Source organism: Chlorocebus sabaeus, chromosome 13, assembly GCF_047675955.1.
Source record: "Chlorocebus sabaeus isolate Y175 chromosome 13, mChlSab1.0.hap1, whole genome shotgun sequence".
NCBI classification, from domain to species: Eukaryota; Metazoa; Chordata; class Mammalia; order Primates; family Cercopithecidae; genus Chlorocebus; species Chlorocebus sabaeus.
Window position 1 is genome coordinate 74,901,202 of NC_132916.1, and position 19,150 is coordinate 74,920,351.

Below are 19,150 nucleotides of genomic sequence, written 5' to 3' on the forward strand. Positions count from 1 at the left end.
TTCAACACTCCACTTTCAGCACTGGACAGATCTTCCAAACAGAAAATCAGCAAAGAAACATTGGATTTAATATGCACTATAGACCAAATGGATCTAATAGATATTTAGAGAACATTTCATCCAACGGCTGCAGAATACACATTCTTTTCCTCAGCACATGGCTCATTCTCAAGGATAGACCATATATTAGGTCACAAAACAAGTCATAAAAAATTCAAAAAAATTGAAATAATATCAAGCATCTTTTCTGACTACAGTGGAATAAAACTAGAAATCAATAACAAGAGGAATTTTGGAAACTATACAAATACACAGAAATTAAACAATATGCTCCTGAAAATCCTGTACCTGAAAGACAATGAAGAAATTAAGAAGGAAATTGAAAAATTTCTTGAAACAAATGATAATGGAAACACAACATACCAAAACCTATAGGAACAACAAAAGCACTGTATAAAGAGGAAAGTTTACAGCTATAAGCACCTATGTCAAAAAATAGACACACTTCAAATAAACAGCCTAAAGATGCATCTTAAACAACTAAAAAAGCAAGAGCAAACCAAACCCAAAGATAGTAGAAGAAAAGAAATAATAAAGACTAGAGCAGAAATAAATGAAATGGAAATATAGAAAACAATATGAAAGATAAATGAAAGAAAAAGTTGGTTTTAAAAAAGTTAAACAAAATTGACAAACTTTTAGCCAGACTAGGAAAAAAAGAGAAAGAGTCAAATAAATAAGAGATGAAAAAGGAGATATTACAACTAATACTGCATAAATTCAAAGGATCATTAGTGGTTACAATGAGCAACTATATGCCAGTAAATTGGAAAACCTAGAAGAAATGGACAAATTTTAGACAATACAACCTACCAAGATTGAATCAGGAAGAAATCCAAAACCCAAACAGACCAATAACAAATAACAAGATCAAAGCCATAATAACATCTCCAAATAAAGAAAAGCCTGGCACCTGATGGCTTCACTGCTGAATTCTACCAAACATTTGAAGAAGTTCTAATACCAATCCTAATCAAACTATTCTGAAAAATAAGGAGGAAGGAATGCATCTAAACTCATTATTTGAGGCCAGTTTTACCCTGACACCAAAAACCACAGACACATCAAAAAAGAAATCTACGGGCCAATACCTCTGAAAAATATTGATGCAATAATCTCCAACGAAAATTTAAACATTCTCAAAAAAATACTGGCAAACCAAATGCAACAATACATTAAAAAGATCATTCATCGTGACCAAGTGAGATTTATCCCTGGGATTCAAAAATTGTTTAACATATGCAAATCAATCAACGTGATACATCGCTCAACAGAATGAAGGACAAAAACCATTATGATCATTTCAATTTATACTGAAAAAGCATTTGATAAAGTTCAATATCCCTTCATGATAAAAACCCTCAAGAAACTGGGTATAGAAGGAACATACTTTAACATAATAAAAGTAACGTACTGCAGACTCATAGCTGGTATCATACAGAATGGGATAAAACTGAAAGTCTGTCCTTTAAGATCTGGAATACAGCAAGGATTCCTACTTTCACCACTGTAATTCAACATAGTACTGAAAATTCTAGTAAAACAATCAGACAAGAGAAACAAATAAAGGGCATGCAAATTGGAAAGAAAGAAGTCAAATTATCCTTTTTGGCAGTTGATATGATCTTATATTTGGAAAAACCTAAGGATTCCACAGGAAAACTATTAGAACTGATAAACAAATTCAGTAAAGTTGCAGGATGCAAAATTAACATACAAAAATCAGTAGCACTTCTATATGCCTGTGATGAACCATCTGAAAAAGAAATCAGTAAAGTAATCCCATTTACAATAGCCACAAATAAAATTAAACACTTAGTAATTAACTTAACCAAAGTAGTGAAGGACCTCTATAATGAAAATTATAAAACACCTGTGAAAGAAATTGAAGAGAACCCATGTTCATGGGTTGGAAAAATCAATATTGCTAAAATGTCCATACTACTCAAATCGATCTACAGATTCAACACAATCCTCATAAAAATACCAATAGCATTCTTCATGGAAATAGAAAAGACAAACCTAAAATTTATATGGAACTGCAAAAGACCTAGAATAACCAAAGCTATTCTAAGCAAAAATAGCAAAACTAGAGGAATCACATTAACTGACTTCAAATATAGAGCTATAATAACCAAATAAGCATGGTGCTCATGTAAATACAGACACATAGACCAATGGAACAGAATAAAGAACCCAGAAACAAATCCACACACCTACAGTGAATTTATTTTCGACAAAGGTGCCAAGAACATGTGCTGGGGCAAAGACAGTCTTCAATACACGCTGCTGGGAAAACTGGATATTCATATGCAGAAGAATGAAACTAGACCCTATCTCTCACCATATACAAAAATTCAATCAAAAAAGATTAAAGACTTAAATCTAAGACCTCAGACTATGAAACGACTACAAGACAACATTGGAGGAACTCTCCATGCAAGACATTGTCCTGGGCAAAAAATTTCTTGAGTAATACCCCACAAGCACAGGCAACTAAAGCAAAAAAGGACAAATGGGTTCACATCAAGTAACAAGCTTCTGCATACCAAAGGATATAGTCAAGAAAGGAAGGAGACAACCCACATAACGGTAGACAATATTTGCAGACTGCTTATCTGACAAAATATTAATAACTAGAATATATAAGGAGCTCAAACAACTCTATAGGAAAAATATAATTATCCAGTCAAAAACTGGGCGAAAGATCTGAATAGACATTTCTCAGACAAACAAATGGCAAACAGGCATTTGAAAAGGGGCTCAACATCATTAATTGTCAGATAAATGTAAGTCAAAACCACAATGAGATATTATCTTACCCCAGTTAAAATGGCTTATATCCAAAAGACAGACAATAACAAATTCTGGCAAGAATGTGCAGAAAAGGGAACCCTCATATGCTGTTAGTGGGAATGTAAATTAGTATAATCACTATGGAAAGTAGTTTGAAGATTTCTCAAAAACACTAAAAATAGCACTACCATATGATCCAGCAATCTTCTTATTGTTGACTCTATACTCAAAGGAAAGGAAATCAGTATATTCAAAGAGATATCTGCACTCCCATGTTTGTTGCTGCACTGGCCACAATATCCAAGGTTTGGAAGCAATCTAAGTGTTCATCAACAGATGAATAGATAAAGAAAATGTGATACATATACACAATGGAGTACTATTCAGCCATAAAAAGAACATGATCCTGTCATTTGCAATAACATGGATGGAACTGGAGGTCATTATGTTAAATGAAATAAGAAAAGAACAGAAAGAAACATCATGTATTCTCACTTATTTGTGGGATCTAAAAGTTAAAACAATTGAACTCATGGACAGAGAGAGTAGAAGAATGATTATCAGAAACTAGGAAGGGTATTGGGGGTGGATAGGAGGTGGGAATTGTTAATGCGTACCAAAAAATAGCTAGTAAGAATGAATAAGACCTACTATTTGATAACACAACAGGGTGACTACAGTAAATAATAACTACACTTCAAAATAAAGAGTACAATTGGATTGTTTATTACAAAAAGGATAAATGGTTGAGGAGATGGATACCCCATTCTCCATGATGTGATTATTATGCATTGCATGCCTGTATTAAAACATTGCATGTACCCCATATATATGTATACCTACTATATACCCACAATTGAAAATAAAAAATGTTTAAAAATGCACCTAATTTTTGTGTGTTGATCTTGTATCCTTCAACTTTGCTAAATTTATTTATTACATTTTGTAGTTTTTTTGTGTGAATTCTTTAGAATTTTTTTATGTATGTATTTTGTAAATATCCATTTTTGCTATGGACAGGAATAGTTTTAGTTCTTTTTTCCCAATTTGAATGATTTTGTTTCTTTTTTCTTGTCTAGTAGTCTTTGTCTAAAATTTTCAGTGCATTACTGAATAGCAGTGGTGAAAGTGAGCATCCACGTCTTTTTCCTGATTTTAGGGAAACTTTGTTTTCCATTATTGAGTATAATATTAGCTTTTTAAAAATGAATGTGCTTTATCAGGTTGAGGAAGTCCTATTTTATCTCTGATTTTTAAATTAAATTATTTTAAGTATTAAAGGATGTTGGATTTTTCCAAATGCTTTTCCTGTATAAATTAAGGTGGTAAATTTTTTAAAATTTTGATTAATGTGGTATATTACATTGAGCGATTCTTGTATATTGAATAACTTGCATTTCTGGGATGAATCATGCTTATGGCATATAATCCTTTTACTGGGCTTCTGTGTTCAGTTTGCCAATATTTTTGAGAATTTTTGTATCTATATTCACAAGGAATATTAATCCCTTAAACTAATAAAAATATATTATGAATTAACACCACCTTATCTTCAATAGTATACAAAAACTTTGCTCCCTACAGCTCTACCACCCCCTTTATGTTGTTTTTACATAATACATTTTGCATCATGTGTGCATTGACATGGATATTTAATTATTGTTTTATACCTGTGGCATTAAATCATGTAGGAAAAGAAGGAAGAGTTTCAAACCAAAAATACAATAATACAAATCTTTGCGTTTACCTATGTGGTTATCCCAGTAACATTAATTATTTGTATGGCTTCAAGTTACTGTCTAGAGTCCTTTCATTTCCATCTGAAGAATAGAACTCCTTTTTAGCATTTATTATAGGGTAGTGCTACTGGTGACAAACTCCCATAGCTTATGTTCATCAAATAATATCTTAATTTTGTCTTCATTTCTGAAAAACAGTTTTGCTGAATATACAATACTTAAATGACAGTATTTTCTTTCAGCATTTTAACTCTGTCATTCCTGTTTTCTGGCCTTTATAGTTTCTGCTGAGAAACTGACTGCTAATGTTGTTGAGGATTCCTTGTACCTGTAATTTACTTTTCTCTTGCTGCCTTCAAGATTTTATCTCTTTTACTTCTGACAGTTTGACTACAATGTGTTTTGATATGGAATGCTTTGTGTTGTCCTTTTTTGAGTTTCTTCAGATTCTTGGATATCTACATTTGTGTCTTTATCAACACTGGGAAGTTTTTGACCATTATTTCTTTAAATATTCTTTCTGTCTCTTTATTTTCTCCTTGTGGAACTCCTATTATTCGTATTATTGTACACTTGATGGTGTTCCATAGTTCTTTGAGGCTCTATTTATTTCTTTTTTGTACACCTTGGACTAAATCATTTCAATTGACCTATCCTCAGGTATGCTGTTTCTTTCTTCTGCCTGTTCAAATCTACTATGGAAATACTTGTGGATTTTTCATTTCAGTTATTATACTTTGAGCTCCATTTTTTATACTTTTGGTACCTTTCTTTCATAATTTTTATCTCTTTGTTAATATTCTCTACTTGCTGAGACATTGTTATTTTGGTTTCATTACACTCTTTTTCAATGGTTTTCTTTAGTTCTTTAAATATATTTAAGACAGCTGATTTAAAGTTTTTTTCTAGTAAGTCCAATGTTTCTGCTTCACAGGGTCAGTTTCTGTTAATTATTTCTGTGTTTAGGGCATATTTCTTATTTTTTCATACTTTGTATTTTTTGTTGCAAACTGGGCATTTTAAATATTGTAATGTGGTACCTCTGGAAATCAGATTCTCCCCTTACTCAGGGTTTGGTTTTGCAGTTTTTTGTGGGTTTTAGTTGGTTGCTTGTTTAGTAACTTTTCTAAGTCATTTTGCAACGTCTGTATTCTTTATTGCGTGTAGTGTCCAATCTGTTTCTTTAGCTTCTATTCAGCTAGTGTTTTGACAGAGTTTTCCTTAAATGCCTGGCTCCAAAAACAGAATGGAACAACAATAACAAAAAACAAAACAAAAGAAGGAAAGAAGGAAGAAAATGTAAAAAAGAAAAGAGAGAAACCCTCCTATACTTTGCAGCTTTTGCTCCGTTGGGACACTCCAACTCAGCCAGGGTGTTTACAACTCTGCCTTAGCCTTCACTTCCTGCTTATGCTAAATCTAGACATAAGTCAGTGGTGAAAGCCTAGAGTGTTCTCAGATCTTTTCTAAGTCTGTGTTCTGTCCTCGTCATGTGCATGGTTTTCTAAATTTTCCTGTTTTCATGGGAGCTTTTCAATGCCCTTATTTCCCAAGAAAACTCTCCTTCTTTTCTTCTCATGCTTTTGGCATGTCTACTGTTTACCTCAACTGGAATCTCTTGCCTCACATGGTAGTAGGTTGCTCCTTTGTCTTACAGTGTTTTCAAAGAATTCCCTCAGCATGGCTCCTTTTCCACCTAAGAGCATTCCAAGTTAGCTTAAACAAAGGCAAGCACCTTCTATCAGTCCTTTGGTAGCCCCTGGAAAGTACAAAACTGATAAACACAATTCTTTTGAGAATGGGGTCTTCTCTGCTTTCTCACAAACCAGAGGCCAGAGTCCCACATTTCCGGTGGGCTTCCTACCCTCTTCAATATCATCACCAAGCTTAAGAAGGAGTTGCGCAAGAGCAAGTATAAGTGCCCTACCATTTTCATGATGCTTTTTTTTCTTGATTAAATATTTGCTTGATTGATATAAATTGTTATCTGTTTTTCAGAGTTCTGACAAAGTTGATTTTGACAGTTTTATTTGAGTTTTTGGTGTTTCTCTACTGAAATGGGCCCTTGAAGCTAGCTATCCTACCGTTTTTGCTAACATTATCTCTATAAATGGTTTTTTATTTTAAGACTTAAAAAATCTTTTATTTTAGGTCTGGGGGTACATGTGAAGGTTTGTTACATAGGTAAAAACATGTCATGTAGGCTTGTTGTACATATCACTTCATCACCCACGTATTAGGCCCAGTACCCAATAGTTATCTTTTCTGCTCCTCTCCCTTCTGTCACTCTCCCTACAGTGTCTGTTGTTTCCTTCTTTGTGTTCATAAATTCTTATCATTTAGCTCCCACTTATAAGTGAGAACACGTGGCGTTTGGTTTTCTGTTCCTCTGTTAGTTTGCTGAGGATGATGACTTCCAGCTTCATCCATGTTCCTGCAAAAGACATGATCTCATTCTTTTTTATGGCTGCACAGCATTCCATGTTATATATGTCCCACATTTTCTTAATCCAATCTGTCATTGATGGGCACTTAGGTTGATTCCATGTTTTTGCTATTGTGAATAATGCTGCAATGAACATTGGCATGCGTGTGTCTTTATGGTAGAGTGATTTATATTCCTCTGGTTATAAACCCAGTAATAGGATTGCTGGTTCAAATGTTAGTTCTGCTTTTTTTAGCTCTTTTAGGAATTGCCATATTGCTTTCCACAATGGTTTAGCTAATTTACACTTCCCCCAACAGTCTATAAGTGTTCCTTTTTCTCCACAACCTCACCAGCATCTGTTATTTTTTGACTTTTTATTAATAGCCATTCTGACTGGTGTGAGATCGTATCTCATTGTGGTTTTGGTTTGCATTTCTCTGATGATTGGTGTTACTAGGCTTTTTTTCATATGCTTGCTGGTGGCAAGTATGTCTTCTTTTGAGAAGTGTCTGTTCATGTCCTTTGCCCACTTTTTAATGGGGTTGTTTAATGGGATTGTTTAAGCTTTATATAGATGCTGGATATTAGACCATTGTCAGATGCATAGTTTGCAGATATTTTCTCCCATTCTGTAGCTTGTCTGTTTACTCTGTTGATAGTTTCTTCTGCTACATCCCACTTGTCAATTTTTGCTTTTGTTGCAGTTGCTTTTGGTGTATTTGTCATGAAATCTTTGCCTGTTCCTGTGTCCAGGATGGTATTATCTGGATAGTCTTCAGGAGTTTTCACAGTTTTGGGTTTTACAATTAAGTCTTTATCTTGAGTTGAGTTTTGTATATGGTATAAGAAACATGTCCAGCTTCAATCTTCTATATATGGCGGCTAGCCAGTTAACCTAGCACCATTTATTGAATAGGTAGCCTTTACTCCATTGCTTGTTTCATCAGCTTTGTCAAAGATCAGATGGTTGTAGATGTGTGACCTTTTTTTCCAAACTATCTATTCTGTTCCATTGGTCTATGTGCCTGTTTTTGTATAAGTACCATAGGTAACCAGGGAGGTGAAAGATTTCTACAATGAGAATTACAAAACATTGCTCAAAGAAATCAAAGAAGATATAAACAAATGGAAAAACATTCAATGTTCATAGATAGGAAGAATCAATATCATTAAAATGGCTATGCTGCCCAAACCAATTTACAGATTCAATGCTATTCCTATCAAACTACCAATGACATTCTTCACAGGATTAAAAAATAAAAACCATTTTAAAAATCATATGGAACCAAAAAGAACAAAGCTGGATGCATCAAGTTACCTGACTTAATACTATATTACAGGACTACAGTAAGACATTTTTAAAAATCAAAAGAATACTATTTTATGGCCTGTGAGTATTATATGAAATTCCAAGTTTGGTGTCCATAAATATTTATCGGGACATGTCTACACGAATTCATTTACATATTATCTATACCTGCTTCAGTGCTACAATAGCAGGGTTGAGTAGTTTTGACAGAAATAATGTGGTCTGCAAGCCTAAAATATTTACAATCCGACCCTTAACAGAAAAAAATTGCCAGCCCATTTTAAAACCTTTCAGCTTCCAGTGTCCTCTCTACCTCTTATAGCCTCCAAGTTGTTATTGACATCTTTGTTCAAAATAATTTTAATTTATCTCAAATCTTTTTAATTTGATCTACATTGTGCTTCTCAATTTGACCCAACCTGCTGCTTAAGCCTCATCTCCCATCACTTCTCTAGGTTCACTCTAATTACATTACACTTCTTACTCTTCCCCTTAAATGGCATGCCTTTTTTTTTTTTTTTTTATGAATGTTTATGCATTGGCATATGCTTTTATTTCTTGGGATACCCTTTTAGACTTTTTTAACCTGTGAAATCCTGATTGTCTCTGGAGTAGGTGGAATAGTGGCCCCGCCCCCTCCAGCCCCAAGAGAGAAGTCCACCTGGAACCAGTGAATGTCATCTTATTTGGAAAAAAGGTCTTAGTAGATGTAATTAAGATAAAGACCTTGAGGTGAGATCATCCTGGCTAGGCCCCATATCCAATGACAAGTTTCCTTATAAGAGAAGATAAGGGGAAGGAACATACAGAGGAAGAAGTGATACAAAGACAGAGGCAGAGTTTGGAGTGATGTGCCTAGAAGCCAGCAGCCATCCTGTGCTAGGAATGACACATGAAAGCTGTTCTTCCTCAGAACGTCTAGAAGCAACCAAGGAAGCTCACATCTTCATGTCAGGGATCTGGCCTCCAGAACTATGAGAAAATAAATTTCTGTTGTTTTCAGCCACTGTTTGTGGTGATTTATTATAGTAGCCCTGGAAAAATAATATATCCTCTAAAATACCCAGCTCAAGTGTAATTTTACGAAGGATTATCTGATTATGTGCTCATTCTGCTTTTGTATTATAGCATTTACCAAATTTTATTTCAATTTATTTCTTCAACTCTTTATCTTCTCTAAAAGCTCTGAACTTGTCCAGGCTAAGAATAAGAACTTAGTTTTATTTTACCCTTCACACTTAGCATGGTATCTGGCATACAGCGACTGCCCCATATTTATTGAATGAATGAATAAATAAATAAATAAATAATAATAGACTATCAGATGACATAGCAAGCCTTGCTTAGAGTCAGTTTATTGGTATTCTATATTTGGTTCTGCTACTTAAAAGTTTGACCAGATGACACTTTGATCCTCAACTTACCCATCTGTGTACTATGAGAGTGGAACTAAGACTTTTCCCAGCTGTGAAATTTTAAGATGTCTCATTTCTTTTGAGTGATTTCTTTCATGTCAGTTTCTGTTTTTGTGATTGAATATGAAGAAAAATATCTTTTAGATTCTTCAGGGAAAACTATCACACTTCTAACATGTTTATGAGATATATAGATATCTATAAATATAGTATGTTTAAAAAGATTTTGATTCCTCTCCCTTTCTTTTGTTTCTAGACCACACCCGTAAATAACCTGATAAAAATATATGAAAGAATTTCTGTTGTTACAGCCACAGCAAACAATTTTTTTGGCTTTAAAAGGTGAACTTGTATTTTTTTTTGTATATTTTTTGATAGTGAATCTAGTGTTGAAACTAAGTTTTTCAGGATACACTTTGTAATACTTATTAATCATTTGAGGTGTACATATTACACAATAATACAAAAATAAATGCATATAAAATACATATAATTTATTATAAATACAAATTCAATGTAATGTGCCTAATTTATTGTTTGTATTCAGCTCTGAAATTAGTTTTCCTTTTGTATATAGCTCAAACTATTTTTTAATGGTCTGTTTTCAATATTTCTGGTGTGGTAAAATGCTAATGCATCAGTCAATTGATGATATAAGCACTTGTGTGTCCACATGTGAGGAAAGCATACAACACATATTGTTTGGACATTATTTGCATCAGTGAAGATGCACCTTTGTATGGGCCCTTCTTCAAAGTGCTATTAAAACATTGACTTAGCAAATCACTTGCAAGATAATCACCACACAAAGAGATAAGAAAATAGAAATGTCAGTATAGTCATAGAATGAAGACTAAAAGTAAAATTGCGAGATGAGTTGGAGTCAGAAGTTGAGAACCCAGCTTTACAGTGTAGCCAAGTGTTGATTTGAAAGAAATTAGGAATCCTCATAAAAGCTAATTAATTTGGAACCACTTAAAAACCACCCTAGAACTTAAAGTATAATAGTAATTAAAAAAAAAATACTACTTGCCTAAAATGGAAGAAAAGCTAGAAGTCCCTTGCATTTCAAGCTTGAATCTTTTCTCTCATGCTGGTCACAGAATTCTCTTTCACCTTTTTAAATAAAACTCATTTTTATTGAGACCCTATTGTGTGCATGGATCTGTACCATTGATTACAAGTATACAATTTGATCTGATTCTTAAAACCAAGAGTTCTGTAGTCTTTCTTCTTGATTATGTGAGGCATGTACAATGCAGATATTTTCTTGGTGTTAATTAAAGTGGCACAGTTCAGAAGGGATCAGAACAAATAGCAATCAGTAAAAATCAATGTTTTCTGAAGGTCTCCAAGCAGAAGAGGGGGCTGGACCTGGGCTTTCCAGGAGGAGAGAGACCAGCATGGCAGGGGGAAGACAAGCCTGAGATTAAGAGGTAGGAATAAGAGTACGTTCATGGAGGGAGTTGAGGAATGCGTAGGTAAGTAAAGATCAACTGTAGGGTACAAGTTAGGTTGGAGGGATCCACATTTAAATCATCCTAGAAGTATCGTGTTGTGTTCTATAAAGTCTTATGGAAGAATAAACTCTTTATTAATTGAAAGGAACTCATGGTTTTTTGAAGTAGAAAATCCCTTTATGAAATCTAACCCCCCAATTTATAAAATATGGGGAACAAATTATTTGGTCTATTTGTATTGCACATGTACTGCATATATCACAAGTCTCCCTATACAGGTATTAATATAGCTCAGCAGTATTGATACTGATAACTTCATTTTCAAAGTTGGAATGTACCTTAGTTCATGTAATTTCACTCTCGTACAATGTTTAAATTACTTAATTAATTTTGGCATTTATTTTTTGTTTATCCTGAAGCTATACCAGCATTTGTATTTTCTTATCTCTTTATGGGAATATCAACTGATAGGTTAATCTACTGATGGACTGATTGATTTTCTGCACTCTTTCCCAAGACATTCTTTAATGATAGTTGAAGACATTCTTGGGAGTTACAGGACTTGAATTAGGAGTCATGACCTATAAAACTTCTGTATTCCATTAATGTGTCTATTACATTTGCTTTTTTTGCTTCCTGCAATAAGAGAACAATTTTCATCTAACGCTTGGATTGCCTCAGGAATGTGATAAGAGTTAATCTCATTTACACTAATTGTCAGGGAAGGATGAGGGGAAACAGTTACAGATTTTTTTTTAAAAAGTCATTTTTAAATATAATATAATCTCAATCAAAATTTAAAATGGGGATGTCCTATGTAACCAATGCTTGCTAGAGTTGAATCAGTAGAAATAAAAATCTCTCAGAGAGCATTGACCCTATTTCCTTAAGATGGTTGCTACCCTATAAAGATGTTATAGTTGCTCACTTTTACTGTTGCAGAGATACGTACTGAATTTGACATCTACTTATCAGGAGACAAAGGAAGTCGAATTTACCTTGTAATCCCTGGGCCACAGAAGAATACTGTCAGGACTATTTTAAAGTCTTTCTCCAAGCTGTGTTGTGGACTAAATTTACCTTCCCTTCTATCCCTGGGGACATTGGTCATTCAAATCAGGACACTTTTGAGAGTGAAAAAAGGGAATGCTACAAAATAAAGCCATGAATTAATCTATAAGAGGTATACACCGAGTCTGTTCTGGGCAAACCAGAACGTATTTCTGTCCAAAGTAGAAACCTCTTCCGGTATTAATTATCTCCCAAATTATCTTCTGACAGCTATGAATATGAGCTACACTGGCTCAAATTCCACCCTGATCCTCTCAAACTCTTCTGAAACACATTTTAGATTATAAATACATGATCAACAAGCGTTCTTCACTCTCTTGTAGTGGTCTCTTCCACTAAAAAGCTGATCAGACACTTCAATGATGTTCATCTGTGATACTTACTGCAGGGTACTTTGGCTTGGCTTTTCCCTTAAGGACCCTCAGTATAAGCACAGTTTTGTCTTTCTTTCGGACCCATCAGATTATCCAGAGAAGCATCTTCTAACTGCCTTCACAGAAGGTATTAATCTAGTTGCTAATTTTCAGAAAGATGAATAGGGGAAGAGGGCAGAGAAGTGGATGTAATCATTAGTATTTGAGTGTTCATTTAATCTCCTTGTTTTCAGTATGACACCATCACACTCAGCTACACCTGATGTCCCCTGTGCAGGCACTATTTTACCCTATCCAGGGAATAGATTTCCAGGTTTTCCTGGGAGTAGGAGAGTTACTTGGCTATGTGGAGTCAATGAGGCAATCTGAGGATCTATTTCTTTTTCAAACTTCCAACCAATTCTCTTATTTTTGCCTTCATCCTGACCTCTACTTTTAGAGGTAGCTGATGCTGCCAATTTCTTTTTTCTTTTTGAGATGATGTCTCACTCTGTCACCCAGGTTGGAGTGCAGTGGCGTGATCTCGGCTCACTGCAACCTCTGCCTCCTGGGTTCAAGTGATTCTCCTGCCTCAGCCTCCAGAGTAGCTGGGACTACAGGCGCTTGCCACCATGCCCAGCTAATTTTTGTATTTTTAGTAGAGATGGGGTTTCACCATATTAGTCAGGCTGGTCTCAAATTCCTGACCTTGTGATCGCCTGCCTCGGCCTCCCAAAGTGCTGGGATTACAGGCGTGAGCCACTGTGCACGGAGCAACAAATTTCTTAATGTGAGTTCAAAGATATAACTGAAATTGCTTATGAATTTTCTCACTGCCAACCTAGAATTCACCTTGCTTGAATCTTCTCACGCAGTCACCTTTTTATCATATGTGTTTTTCGCTTACTTTCCCCCTGTTTTCTGACTTCCTTTTCTCTTTCCCTTATAGATTCAAGCCTTAAAAACATCTTCATTATCATTTTAATGACAATACAATAAATTTACTAAGGGAACAAAAGTAAATGAATATGTTTGATTTTTCTTCTTTTTTCAGATTTAAGCAGCATTTTGAAATTAGATTATGTTTACTACTTATTAGTATCTAGGAATGCAGTCAGTTTTGTATATTGAATTTATATGTAGAACCTCTGCGGAACTCTCTTGTTAACTCTAAAAATTAGTCTGTAAATTCTCTTGGATTATTCTGTATGCAATTCAATATTCAACCCACCCCAGCCAGTCTTCCACTCCCAAGACTTGACCAAAATTGCTCTTGCTAGGGCTACCAATTTTCCCTATTTTGCTAAATCCAAGGGATTCTTTTCTGTTGTAATTTTAATTGGTGTGTTTCAGCAACATTCCATACAACTTACTCATTCCTTCTTCTTGAGGTTCCTTTTCTTCTTGGCTTCTTCAGCATCTTATTCTTCCAGTTTATCTTGTTTCTTTGGATGCTTGGTCCCCTTTGATAGATTCTCTTCCGTTAGCCACTTGGAGTTCCTTAGTTTTATTCCTTGGCTCTGTTCTGCTATCATTGTTGTCATCACTATCACCAACAGCAACTGTCATTGACATCAATACTAATGTGTAATTAGCTATCACAACTGCCACTACCCTTTCAGATTTCTAAGACTTTAAGCTTGAAAAACCAACTCTACAAATTTCCTAATTGTTCAAGCAATTGACATATCTATAGTCATAGCATCCTTGTAGGGTAGGAAAAACAAGGTTTAAGCCCAAATATGTGAATTACAATAAATGCAAAACATCTGATAAATTCTTATATTTTAATCATCAAGAATTATTCTAGTAATAAGCTTACTTCAACGTTTCAGTCTGGGTTATAGGTGGCTAACTAAACTAGACAGTATGGTTTGGTTAGGTCAGACAACAAAATCAAAATGCACAGTTCCCAACTATATTAATTATACAACATCATGTATTGATTATTAAATACTTCTATGGTGAACTGGGTTGGCTGGTTTGATTATTCTAAGGCAATCTAGTAGAAATCCAACATATCTGAGTAGCTGAAAGGATCTTATTAAAGTATGAAAAATAGCTTTATTATTAAGACTGCAAAGCAATTCTTTCATTAAAATCTGAAGCTTAGTGAACTTTAGACCTCTTTCAACAAGTTACTACCTTCTCTATCACCAAAGAGCATCATTGTCCTTATATAATAATAATAATAATTATATCTGCCATTTATATTGAAAACGATCAGTCTACTAAGCACTTCCATTTAATTCTCAAAATAACTCTATCAGGATAAGCATGATTATTTCCATTTTATTGAGGAAACTGGGATTTAGAGATGTTGTCACTTTCTCCAGCACCAGAACTAAGTTAGGGAGCTGGGATTCAAACATAGGTCTGATCTGACTGCAATCATAGATCTGGTTTGACTGCAAAGTTACTTGAAACTTTGAAGTAAGCTTATCACTGTTTGTATCTATCTGTCTATCTATCTATCTATCTATCTATCTATCTATCTATCTATCTCCCATATTTGTGTTTGTGTGTGTATGTGTTTGTGTGTGTGTGTGTGTGTGTGTGTGTGTGTGTGTGAGAGAGAGAGAGAGAGAGAGAGAGAGAGAGAGAGAGAGAAACTTTTTTCCACTTAATCTTTTATAGCTGAATTTTGTATTTGGGTTCCCATTTGCTTGTGTTTTCCTTCTGAATTAATGTATTTCATTTGACCCTAATTTTGTTTCTTGAAAATAACCTAAATTTCTTGGTAATCTTATGGGCACATGTCATAAATGACACTGACACAATTTTCTTCTTGGAATAAAATTTTTAATTTTGGGCATTTATAGAAGTATGATTCTAAATCTTAAACAATAATTACCATTTGTGTGTAGAATCCTGTGCATCCATGCAAGTGTGTATGTGTTTATGTATGTACCTGGTTGCAGTAAGTCTTGTTATAGTACACATATTGGTAAATAAATATGAAGGCATTCAGATGTTTAAAACACATTGTAAAATGCATTTGCTCTTTTTCCTAATTCTCATGCCCTGAAATCTTGTTTCTGATGCTATTCCTCCCATAAAATTGATTTGATAATATCACACGGGCTACTTTTTGATAAATTTAGTGGACTATTTTTAGTCCTTTGTATTCCTACCTCTTTCCTCAACTTATACCTTAACCACTCCCCTCTTCTTGAAGTACTCTTTCTCATTGGTTTATTGACCTAACATTTGTTAGTTTTTATCCATTTCTGTTGCTTCTCAATGAACTTTGTGGGCTCCATTTTCTCTGCTTTTACCATATCTAGGATATATTTTTTTGTTACCCTGGATATTCCAGGAGTCTTCTTATCAATTTCTGTGATTTATTTTTTGCCAAGATTTCCCACAGACATTTCATTGATATATATCTCATTTCTGACCCCTAAACCTGTACCCAAATTACTTATGGAAGCATTTCCTTTGCTATCTCTCAAAGGCACTTTACTGAGTCTCAAATGAAATTCATCATTTCCCATTACTTTGCAACTCTTCCTTCTCCTATATTTTCTATGTCAGCAAATGGTACCACTATCTGGTAACTTGTGCCAAATTCCAAACTGGGGAGCCATTTCTTATTGCTTTTTCATGCTCAATCTCTATAACATCTCATTTTTTTATTGCTATCCTTCTAATTTTTACATGTTTATACATTGTCACTGCCAATGCCTTAGTTCATTTCATTGTGATCTCCCACTTTGATTACTTGTAACTTATTTTAAAATTAATTTTACTGAAATATACTTTCAGTAAAACAGATAAATTTTAGCATATAATTCCCATAGTTTTGACAAATGTATATATGCATGTAGTAACACTTCAATCAAAATCAGGAACATTTATATCACTCCAGAAGATTTTGTCTAACTCCTTTCCAGTTGATCTTCCTAATCTCATGCAAAGGCAATCACTCTTCTGATTTCTATTTGTGTAGATGATTGTGACTGTCCTTGAACTTTATATAAATGGGATCAAACAGTATGTTCTCTGGTGTCTTTTAGTCAAAATAATGTTTGTGAGATCCATCTATTTTGTTGCGTGAATCTGTAATTTTTTTTTTTTTTATTGTGGAGTAGTGATCCATTGTGTGATAAGACATTTTGCTTATCTATTCTCTGCTTGATAAAAAGGATAAAGGATGTGTTTCAGGTAGGGCAATATTTTGGTGGTATGCTGATTGTATAACAACTATGTTGTAGATTTTCTGTTGCAGTGAAGTAGGAATACAGTATATTTCTGTTTAAACAGGAATAATAATTTAATTGGTTGTGTAGGTGAAACTGTAGTAGGAAAGTCTTTTCTAATGAAGGCTTTTATGGGATCTGAAAATTTAGATACTTTTCTTGCTTAATTGTTCAAAAGTTGGCTGTGAGACTGTGCAAGTAGGTTACTGCCTTTATTAGAACTGTTATAAAAGATGGCTATTTTAAGCAAATAGAACAATCACCTGTAATGTTTATGCCCTCAACAGATGAAACACCCAAGGGAAAGGAATTCAAATTCATTTTCTTTATTACTTAAGCATTTTCTGAGAAGAGCATCAGTTCAAAGCTTAAGGAAAAATGACTCAGTTTATATATTTTGTTTTTATTACACTCAATTTATGAATGTGGAATAAAGATAGTGTGATGTGGCACTGCCACTAATTTATTAGTGAAAACATTCTTGTTTGCTCAGGTATGAAAACATTCTTGGTGTCTCAATTTTTTCATCTGTAGGATTCCATAACATGCCTATTTTGCTCATCTCATATGATGGTTCTGATAACATTTTCAAATAGTTAGTTTCAAATTATGTAGCCACAACATTAAGTAAACATTAGCTTATATTTAATTTTTTTTCTTTTATAAAATTTCATTTTCTATACACTAACATATGCAGCACAGTGGAAATGGTTTTGTCACATTGGGAACACATTTTAATACTTCAAATATAATGAAGTTTGTAGTGTAAATATGGTTCTAAAAGGTTTAATATTAATTAGGTTAGTTAATTGCACTTGAGACGTAGTTGCAAAATAGTAACTCTTTCTACACTATATTAAAAATAAATGAGAAAAGTCTGTAAACTGCTTGACTTTGTATTCTTAGAGAAAGGCATCGACACAAGATGATAATTTTAATGTTCAGAAAGAATGTATCCATTCAGTTATCCAATGAATTTTTGAGCACCTATAATGAACCTGACATTGTTGTAGACACTGGGGATACTGCAGGGAATAAAACAGACAATAGTTGCTGCCTTCACTGTGCTTCTAGAATAATGTGTTTGTCTTATTCTCCTTAATTGTAATTTTAGATCAATTTTTAAATTTATTTTTTCTTTCTTTTTTGAAGTAAAGTTTTTAAAATTGATACATAATAGATGCATGTATTTTGAGGTACATGTGATATTTAGATACATTCATATAAATATAAAGATTAAATCAGTGTAATTGGGATAGCCATTACCTTAAGTTTTGGCTTTACTTTATGCTAGGAATGCTCAATTTCTTGTCTTCTAGCTATTTTGAAATGTACAACATATTATTGTTAACTATAGGCATGCTTCTGGTCTATCAAACACTGAATTATATTTAATACTATAAAGATAGATGTTTGGACCATTGTGACAGAACAGTATGTGGCCAAATGTATGTGTCCCAGTCAATCTGCATGAGTTCACCGAGCCATTAATGATTTTTATTCACTTAGGGAAGTCGATACTTTTGGCCCTATCTCTAAATATAGTCCTATGTATAGTAATAGCCTAATTAATCAGTCGAATACAACAATTGAACCCATAGTAAATTTGGCTTTAGTCCTTATCTTTTAAAGTGTTTTCTTTACTTTGTTAATCATACAAGTTTTATAAAAATGTTTCCAGTTTCTTAAAGGAAGAGATTTTATTTTCCAATTGACTTTGGTTCAGAGAACAAAGTCCAATAAAGACAAGCCATGTAGATAGCCAAATTGGATAGATAAACTGAAAATTCTCAGTGGGACTTGAATTATCTTGCTGACACTATGAATAAAATATAAGAATGTAAGAAATGTTATATTCAATTAAATTAATTGTCCATGGAGCATGATAATTTATGGAAAAGCATAATATTTTCTCTCCACAACATTGATCTATCTTGAACATCAATTATATTCCCTTAGTAATACACTACATATCAATGCTCTCCAAATCAATTTCCTCAAAGACTTTTTAATCTTATTTCTATTTTTAGTCACTACTATCTTTTTGGCAATGAGTTTATTACCACTTGTGTATACTTCATTTGCATATGTAAGTAACTGCATAAATTTTACTTTTCAAAGTACCCATTAGAGTATACTATAATTTGAAATACAGGCTTGATATGGTTTGGCTTTTTGTCCCCACCCAAATCTCATCTCAAATTGTAATTCCCAGGTGTTGAGGGAGGGACTTGGTGGGAGGTGATTGAATCATGGGGGCTGTTTCCCCCATGTTGTTTTCATGATAGAGAGTTCTCATAAGATCTTTTGGTATTAT